General features: G+C 39.1%; 1 pseudogene; it reads left to right on the top strand.

Moving 5' to 3' along the window:
• The first annotated feature begins 295 nt into the window (after window positions 1–295).
• On the top strand, window positions 296–873 carry LOC116863792 (annotated as a pseudogene).
• The last annotated feature ends 8,179 nt before the right edge of the window (window positions 874–9,052 follow it).

The following is a 9,052-nucleotide window of genomic DNA, read 5'->3' as shown; positions in this document are numbered from 1 at the left end:
CATATAAGGCTTTTGCTAGCTGGTCTTTTCAACTTCATCTGCCATCCTTAACCCCCTAAATTCACCCCATTTATCCTGAATACACTCCTCTATTACAACATATCTTCCTGATTTTTCTCCACTGTGTCTTTTTGATGTAAGAAATGTTAGCCTATTCATAGGTTTCTTCTATAGTCCCATAGGTGGGACTATAGCCAGTTGACTCAAGAAAGTTGTGTAGAATTAAACCAATATTGGGATAATCAGGGCCATGTGGGAGGCAGGCTGCAGAGGGAAGTCCCAAGACAAAGCGAGTATGGCCTCCACTGCCAGCCTTTCCAGCCTCACCAGCCTTGTCCACCTCACTTGCCTTGCTTGTCTGGCCACAGCCGCCCGGGGGGCCTTGATTTTGTCAGATATCTCCCTCAGCAGACTCTGCCTGGAGAAAGGACCACCATTTGGCTTGGTGGCTGTTCCAACAAAAATCCTGGAAGCAGGATGAACCTCATGACCTGAAAATACGCCATTCCAGGCAAGGAAGAGACGCCATGGGAAAGAGCCTTGTTTAAACTGTGAATGCTTTTCAGAGACCACTATCCATCCTCACCCCCAAAATGCCAATTTGAGCCACTACTGTTTCACCCAAATATGTACCCATTGGGCACAGTGGGCCTGTCCATCCTTGAGGAGGAAAAGGACTGGAGGCCAGCCATCACAATTTAGCAGATCTTTTTAGGAATACAGGAACTTTTAAATTAACCAAATATCCAGGACCCAGCCCAAGCAGAGGCCCACACAATTTACTGCCAAAACAAAGTGGGCTACAAGAAGAGGTTTTGAGCACAAGCCAAGAAATTCATACCTTTATACGCAGTCACCATGTGCCACCATTAGAAGAAAGGGATTGGTTTGGCAAGAACTTGTTTACATTTTTGCAAATCAAATGTTGCCATGTATAATTACTAGTCACGTGGGGAGAGTTGGGCGGGTAACCTTTTCCATCTCTACCACTGGGACGCAGCCTCCACTACCGGGTGGCCCGGTTTCTTATACAGGGTCTCTTCCTTCAGTCTTGTGTATTTTTGATTGTTATGCAAAACTTGCTTTTATTTTAATATTCATGTCAGTATTTCAAATGCTGTAAAATTATGAATTTTATAATTTGATGAGCCCCAAGGAATTTGTTTCCTTTCCTTGCAGATACAGGAATGCTTCACACGGTTTAGGAACTATTCTTAGCCTCCAGCCAGCCTCCCTCCTGCCTTTTGCCTCTTTCTTCTCAGAACTTGAATTGTGTTGCTTTTGAGCCTCAGATCCAAAGTCCTACAGTGTCTCCTTGCCGCATCGCTTCCTTTGTGTTGATATGGCATTTTGTCTGTGTTGCCCTTTAGAGTAAATGAAAATTTTTATTAAAAAAAAATAAACTAATACTGAGATAATCATAAATATATAAGAATCATCAGATAAGTATATATTCAGTATATTAAATATGAAATAAATGAAAATCAAGGTGTATATAAGACACCTTGAACCAGTGGTCATTGGACCAAACTAAGTATAGACCTGTTTGTTTATTCTCTTGAAGTTAAAATAAATCAGGAGAATTTATAAACAAAGTTTGAATTTCTGACTGCTCTGGAAAAGGTTGAAGATCTAGCAACTGAATCCCCATTGCTGCATAGAAATGGTTAAGATTCTTCAATTAGACCCACTCTCCATTCCAATAACGAAGACACATCACAATAACATCTATGTGGCCACCAGTATAGAGTTCATCTTTTTCTCCAGAAAAGGTGATCTGATTAATGCGAAATAGGAAGAGTACTGCTCTTTATCCATTCCCAGGTAGAGTATAAACTGATCTACCTGAAGCAGCATAGCAGCTACCCAACCTACAACCCAGACTGCCTAACCAGATGTTCTTAAAAATGTCTGATCTTGCCAAAGCTTGTATCTCTACAGCTATGGATAGTCTTGTTGATTTTGATATTGTTGATTTGTTCTGTGCCCTCCTGAGAGGCCAAGCAGTTTGTGCAGATGAATTCTAGTTATTAAAGGAGACAGTGGCTTTTATTAGATGAGTTCTGTTCTCTTACAGCCCGTGACTTGGGTGCATGTGGTTTTGGCCACATTAGGCAGGGCCAGGGGGCCGTGTGTACTCATGTTAGAAAGCTGTGTGGGAGAGTATTTGCCACGGGCATCAGGGCAGTTTATAAGCTGAGTTTTTGTTTTTGTTTTTGTTTTTAAGATTTTATTTATTTATTTGACAGATAGAGATCACAAGTAGGCAGAGAGGCAGGCAGAGAGGGGAAGCAGGCTCCCTGCTGAGCAGAGAGCCTGATGTGGGGCTCGATCCCAGGACCCTGGTATCACGACCCGAGCCAAAGGCAGACGCTTAACAACTGAGCTACCCAGGCGCCCCAAAGCTGAGTTTTTTTTGGAGGGGTGTACATTCAAAATTTAACCACTTGAATAATTAAATGTTTGTCCCCTCTGTGACTACAGGTACATCGCATAAATTCCCATGTTTAGAAGAATACTCACAAAGAACAAAGGGAAATGATTTAGTAATAATCTAGTTAATTTGGTCAATGTAAACATCCCAATTGGCTATATCATATTATGTTTTGAAACTTGAATTGTGCACGTCATTGTTTACACTGACTAAATTGAGCATAAAATTGCCAGATCAGTTTACTCCATGTTTTACAGATACAGCATAAAAGCCAGATTAAGCAAAGAGATAGTATTTTTCTCTGAGCGGACTGTGGGAATTTGAGTTTCTTAACAGACTTCAAAAACTGTGAATGTTAAATTATCCTAGGATGGCACTTCCTGTTTTTACTTGTCATTGAATTTATTTTCTCCTGAAGCCCAAAGCAAGCTTTCGACTGCATATCCTTTAATGCATTGACATGGGAAGAGATGTGGTAGAGTTGTAGCCAGGAAAAGATTAAAAATTTACTCAAGAAAATTTTGTATCATTCAGTTCAAGTACAGGAGCAAACATGACTTGTCTGAAATTTGGCAACCTGTCATTCCTCTTTCAAAATGAAGCACATCGAAACACCTTCATGAGGCATGTACTAATTGGCTCTTGCTGCTCGCTGGTTACTGTATTATTACCTACTCCAATCCAATCAGACATCCAAAAGGAGATCTATTTCTAAGAGATAGTGTGATTCAGTTGCATTATGTACAGACCCTGAAGTTTGACACTCTGATGCCCCTGACTCACTTGGGAATATCAGTCAACATTACAGAGTCTGAGTTTCCATAAAAAATATAATGTGATTTGCCCCATGTGCAAATAAAGATATCATCGTGATTTAAAGGTAAATTGCTATAAATGAAAATAATGCAATTCAGTGCATACCAAAGGAAATAATTGGATGTATAGATAGGCAATATGTGTAAGAGAATAACAGAGTGACTTCATTTTCATCCTTGTACTCCAAGGGTAGGTAGAGTGCCTAGCCCCAGCTGCCTGCTCAACGCATGGTTAAGGCAGACGCTTAACAACTGAGCTACCCAGGCACTGGATAGCTGTCCATCAACTATGGTTGATGGATCTGTCCATCAACAGTGGTGCTTTGGCAGCCTCTTACTCTAACAAGGTTAAGTTACTTCAGTTCTGCAGACCTCAGACTTTTTCTATCTGTGAAATGATTTGGACTAGCTAGTAAGAAACATTTTCTTGCAGGTCCAAAATTTTTTTAAAGATTTTATTTATTTATTTGAGAGAGAGAAAGAATGAGAGAGAACAAGAGAGGGGAGAGGTCAGAAAGAGAAGCAGACTCCCTGCTGAGCAGGGAACCCGAGGTGGGACTCAATCCTGAGACTCTAGGATCAGGACCTGAGCTGAACTGAAGGCAGTTGCCTAACCAACTGAGCCACCCAGGTGCCCGCAGGCCCACAATTTGACTCTTTGATTTTATGTATTGTGAAATGTGGCAAATATATATAACCTAAAGTGTTTGTGGGCCTTGGTTTGGATACTGTCAGAAAACAGAAAGATTTTGAGTTTGACTTATTGAAAGATTATTTTTAAATTTTTGCTGATTGGTGAATTGAAACTCATTTGTATTTCTGAAAGTATTAGGAAAATATTAGGTGATCAAGCATATTGGGGGCTGTTTACTTATATACATATACTTGATAGGATGACCTTTGAGGATTAGAGTAAGAAAATGAACAATAACTTAAATAATTTGCTTATATAAAATTAAATAATGAAAAGAAATTAGAACAAAACATAAAGGTATTTTAATAGCCAGCAAACATCAGCCATGACTGTTAGCACATGACTATTGCCCTATGTGAAAATTTGTCCCTTCTAGTGGAAATTTTAATGTTTGAATGTTACCATCAGGAATTTCGGTGTATTAGAAGTTCCAGGTAGAGAGAGGCTTCTTTACATATAGAATTGACTTTTCCTCTCAATTGCAGGTAACTCCTCTTATTATGACATGATTACCAATTCCTTTCTCTTAAAGATGTGAGGGACTGGCCAGAAGGGGTATGAGACCTTCCCTTTCTTTCAGTCCTTTTAAGGTGCTGTAAACCTCGTTGCTCCTCTGCCTGGGCCTGACTTGTCTTGAGGAGCTCAAAGCTGCAGGGCCTGTTTGGCTGCTGCTCTTTACGTGTGCTGACCAAGGTTTATATTCCAATTGCTTATGTATTAGAACTCTGAAGTTGAGAAAGCACCTTTGAAAAAATTCAGTGATGTCTGCTCCTGGAGGGATTTATATGTGAAATGTTTTCCTATCACTTCTTCCTCTCACTTTGTTCTTTTTTGCTTCTTCCTTTGCTGTGACTCTCATTCATTCATTCATTCACAAACACATATTGGACATTTTCTATATGTCAAACATTGTGTGGGATCATAAGGATAGAGAACTAAAGATAGTCTGCTTACTGTCTAAGGGCTTACTGCCCAGCATCATTTTTTGGGTGCAATTTGTTTGCAAGATTGGTCCTTTGTTACTTACAGCTTCTGGGAATGTACTTATACTTTAAATGCTTAGTTTTTTATTCTAAGCTTTAAATCACTCATTCCTAAATTCTGTTAGGTGTCTATAAGAGTCAACCAGTTGACCCTGTTTTTAGCCATCAGTTAGTAGATATGAATGCTTAATATTAGTTTTCTTTCATTTTGCAAGTGTCTCTTCCAACAAGAAATTCAAAACTAGGATTTTTGCACCTTTACACTTTCTGGTAACCAGGTTCTAATCTTACTTGATTACTACATTTGGGGTGAATGTGGAAAGGAAAATTTTTATTTGGGTTACAAAGTCTGACTTCGCCCCCAACTAAACTTTATTGAAATCTTCTGATGAGGCTATAAGCCTATGACTTCAATTTCTTTTTCTTTCTCCTTGATAGTTGAGGATATGGGAGACAAAAGACTCAGATTTCCATTTGAAACCTCTTGGGTAGTTAGTAGAGAAATTATTGATAGCTTTCAGAATTGAGGATGAGGAAACTACTTATGGCTATTATTGTAGCTAAGCCAGAAGAGAAGGAAGTATTAGGAAAATGGCATTCTGGGGAGCCAAGGAGTTGGTTTGTTCGAGACAGAATTTTGGTTAAACAGATCCTGTTGAAATTTGACTCTGATAGTACTTTTCAAAAACATTGAAACTGAATGTTTTGATTCTTTATTGCTACATAACTTTCCTCTTCCCCCAAATTTGGTGGATTAAAACGACATTGATTTTATCATATCTCCTCATTCTCTGGGCTGATTAGGTTCAGCTGAGTCCTTCTGATTCACATGAAGTCACTTGGGGATGCAGCCATCTTGGAACTTACCTGGTCCTGAGCATCAAGATGGCATACTTTGGTAGTGGACCATTGATGCTGACCATCCTCAGTGAACTCAGCAGGGACTGTCTGCTAGGTGTCTTGATTCTCCTCAAGGCCTCCTATGCTTCTTCCTATGGCTTCTTAAGCTTCCCTGTAGCATGGCTGTTAGGTTTCAAGAGGGAGTCCTTGCCAGTCCCCTTAAAGCCCAGCCTGAAAGTTGCACAGCTTCACTTCCCTTGCATTCTATTGGTCGGAGCAGTCACAGGCCCAACTTATATTCAAGGGGGGTGAGGAAATAAGACCACTTCTCAGTGGACACACAGGCTGTGACAAAGATTTTACAGTTATCTTTAATCTATGATAGTAAATTTGTTTATAGCTAATTAATATAAAAGCTGATGTTTGAAAAAAAGAGAGGCATAAAAAGCCTAGGAAATTCAGCATTAGGTCTCCTGAATGCGTATTCTATAAAGGGGAAAATTAGCTGTGTGATGATCACATTCAAGTGGACTCAGGCGAAGGTTACCTTAGGCCGTTGGTTCTCAAACTTGTGTTCATTAGAATTACTAGGAGGGTGTGTTAAAACCATATTGCTGGGCTGCACCCCCAGAGGCTCTGATTAAGTGGGCTTGGGGGAGGGTCTGGAAATTAGAATTTCTAAGAAACTCCCCAGATGATTGCTAATGGTCTTGGGAACCACACTTTGAGAACCACTGCCTTTGACTGTGCAGGGCCAGAAAGAGCAAGAAGAAAAAGAAAAGAAGGAAATATATTGTTTTTCCTCTAGTGGTGTTTTTCAAAGCCTAGTGTCAGTAGTATAAATTTAAGTTTCAGGCTATCATGAACATGTTAACATAGGGCATTTATGTTTGTCAGTGTTATTAATCCTAGAGCCACAACATCAACCCCTGAAATCCCCTTACCTTAACATAACAAAAGTTTATTCTTATTTATGTAAAGCTCAGTATGAGTCAGTAACATTCCTCTGTAGGTGCTATAGTATTTGGAACATGTGGTCCTCATTGTTGCTGAGGCAGGGGAGGGAAAAGAGATATAAACAAGGCACACCAGCTCTTAACTGCCCCAGCCTAGAAGTGACACAGGTTACCTCTTCTCAGAGTCCGTTGGTCTGGACGTGCACCCATTGGTGCATGACCTCAACCTAAGTGAAAAGGAAGCTGGGAAATGTAAGGGGACAGGGATAGTAAGCCCTAACTATCTCTGCTATAGCATCTAACTAACTTCAGTGTCCCATATTCTGTGATTAGGTCAAATAGGAAGTAGAAAGAATCCTGTGAGTCCTCAAACCTATATGTATACCTCTGCTTGTAATTATTCAAATGTTGTTATTACTTTCAAAATATTTATTTTCTTCTCTGAGTATTTGTTTGTTTGTTTGTTTTCATCCTAATTTTCTGGGTGGCATTAAACAGAGTACCTAATAACATTGATATCTTAAAAGAAAAATTTGTTGTGAAAACTTTTTTGTCTGTTACAAATAATTTGGTAAACCCTTGTTATCAAGCCATTTTGGTTGTTCTGTTAAGGATTAATTAAATAAGAGGTGCCTAGGCAGCTCAGTTGGTTAAGCATCTACATTCGGCTCAGGTCGTCATCCCAGGGTCCTGGGATGGCTCCCAGGATTGATCCCACATCGGGTCCTGGGATTGATCTCCACATCAGGCTTCCCACTTGACAGAGAGCCTGCTTCTCCCTCTCCCTCCACCTGCCATTCCCCCTGCTTGTGCTCTCTTTCTATGTCAAATAAATTAATTAATTAAATATTTTTTAAAAAAGGATTAAATAAGATACCATCTCTTTTTCTTTGCTGATTTTGCCAAGCACAGAAGGTAATTGTTAAAGTGATTATTTATGCTGCTGGAGACTAGACAGATTTTGTCCATTGGCAATGAGGTAGTATCAGGACTTTGAGCATTTTTGAAAATAAAGGAATGAAATTTATTTTTATCCCATCCATGTAAGATCCACTGTTAGCTAAGTGGTAGATAGAGAACCTGGTACAGAATATTGTCAGTGCAAAACAAAGCACAATTTAGATTTAATTTATTCACTATATTCTCTTGTACTGCTGTTGCCTACTTTTGGCTGGAAATTTTTTTTTTCTTTTCTTTTCTTTTTTTTTTTTTTTTTTTTTTGGTGCCTCCACAAAAATTAATACTGGTGAACAGGACTCCCAGGCACATAACGACTCTTTGGTCATGGGAAAGCAATTCCTATTTTCCTCTGCTGATGCAAAGACCTTATTTGGCAGATAAAACCTTTGGAATATGCTTTATGTTCAGTCTAAGTAGCTTTGAGGCAAATTTTCATTTCAGTTTTGTTTCTTAAATTCTACAGGCTTAATTAACGTCTCTGATATGTTGAAACAATATGATGATGAGGTGGTTCTTTGTAGAAACATGTTAGACTGGTAGCAGTCTCCTGTCCTAGTTTGGTAAACTAAAATCCTATATGTCACAGTTATTAGAAAGCATCTGAGTTATATATATTGATGCCTTCATTATATGGTCTCAGTTCATACTTAGAATCTTTATAGGATCCCCCACCACCACCACAAACACATACACATAATTATTTAGTAGCTACTAGAAGAGCAGATTCCTTAAATTAAAAAGTGACAGATCAGCATTACTCTTCCCACTGAACAGATGAAGAAACTGAGACAATTTTGTGACTAGTCCAAAGCATCCTGGTGAGTCAGGGTCAGAGTTAGGATTAAACTTTAGTTTAAATGCTCAAGCCAAAGCAACTTGTGTAACTCTGAAGTTAAATTTCTGGAGCCAAAGACACCATCTTATTTTAATATTTGCTAGCACAATAGCATGAGGTACAGTTACATTGGAGACTATTTAAATTATCTGATCCATTTCAGAAGTGTAGCTGCAGTCTCCTACTCTACATAATGTATTGGAAAGGGCAAGACACTACAGTGGGAAGAAACAGGTTCCATTGAAAGCTGTGTGACCTTGGTCATATCACTTAACCTCTCAAGAACCTCAGTCTTCATTGTAAAATATGAGGCATCAACATAGATGTTTCCTAAGGTCTAAACTTCTAGTACAGAATTTTGTCATTGTTATATTTGTGTTAGCTTCCTAATCTTCCTTAGGTGAGTCTTAATTTAACCAAAATTCCCATTCTTTTAAAGATTTCTTTTCAAATGCAATTTCTATGTGAGACAGTTTCTTCGGGTTCTGACTTGGCATCTGGAATCTTCTGTCTGTCGTCAGCTCTGTTGAAGAGC

The sequence above is a fragment of the Lontra canadensis genome, unplaced genomic scaffold, assembly GCF_010015895.1.
Source record: "Lontra canadensis isolate GAN:19392208 unplaced genomic scaffold, GSC_riverotter_1.0 scaffold4, whole genome shotgun sequence".
In the NCBI taxonomy this organism is placed as follows: Eukaryota; Metazoa; Chordata; class Mammalia; order Carnivora; family Mustelidae; genus Lontra; species Lontra canadensis.
Note: the sequence above shows the minus strand (reverse complement) of the source record. Positions and strands in the feature narration are given on the sequence as shown.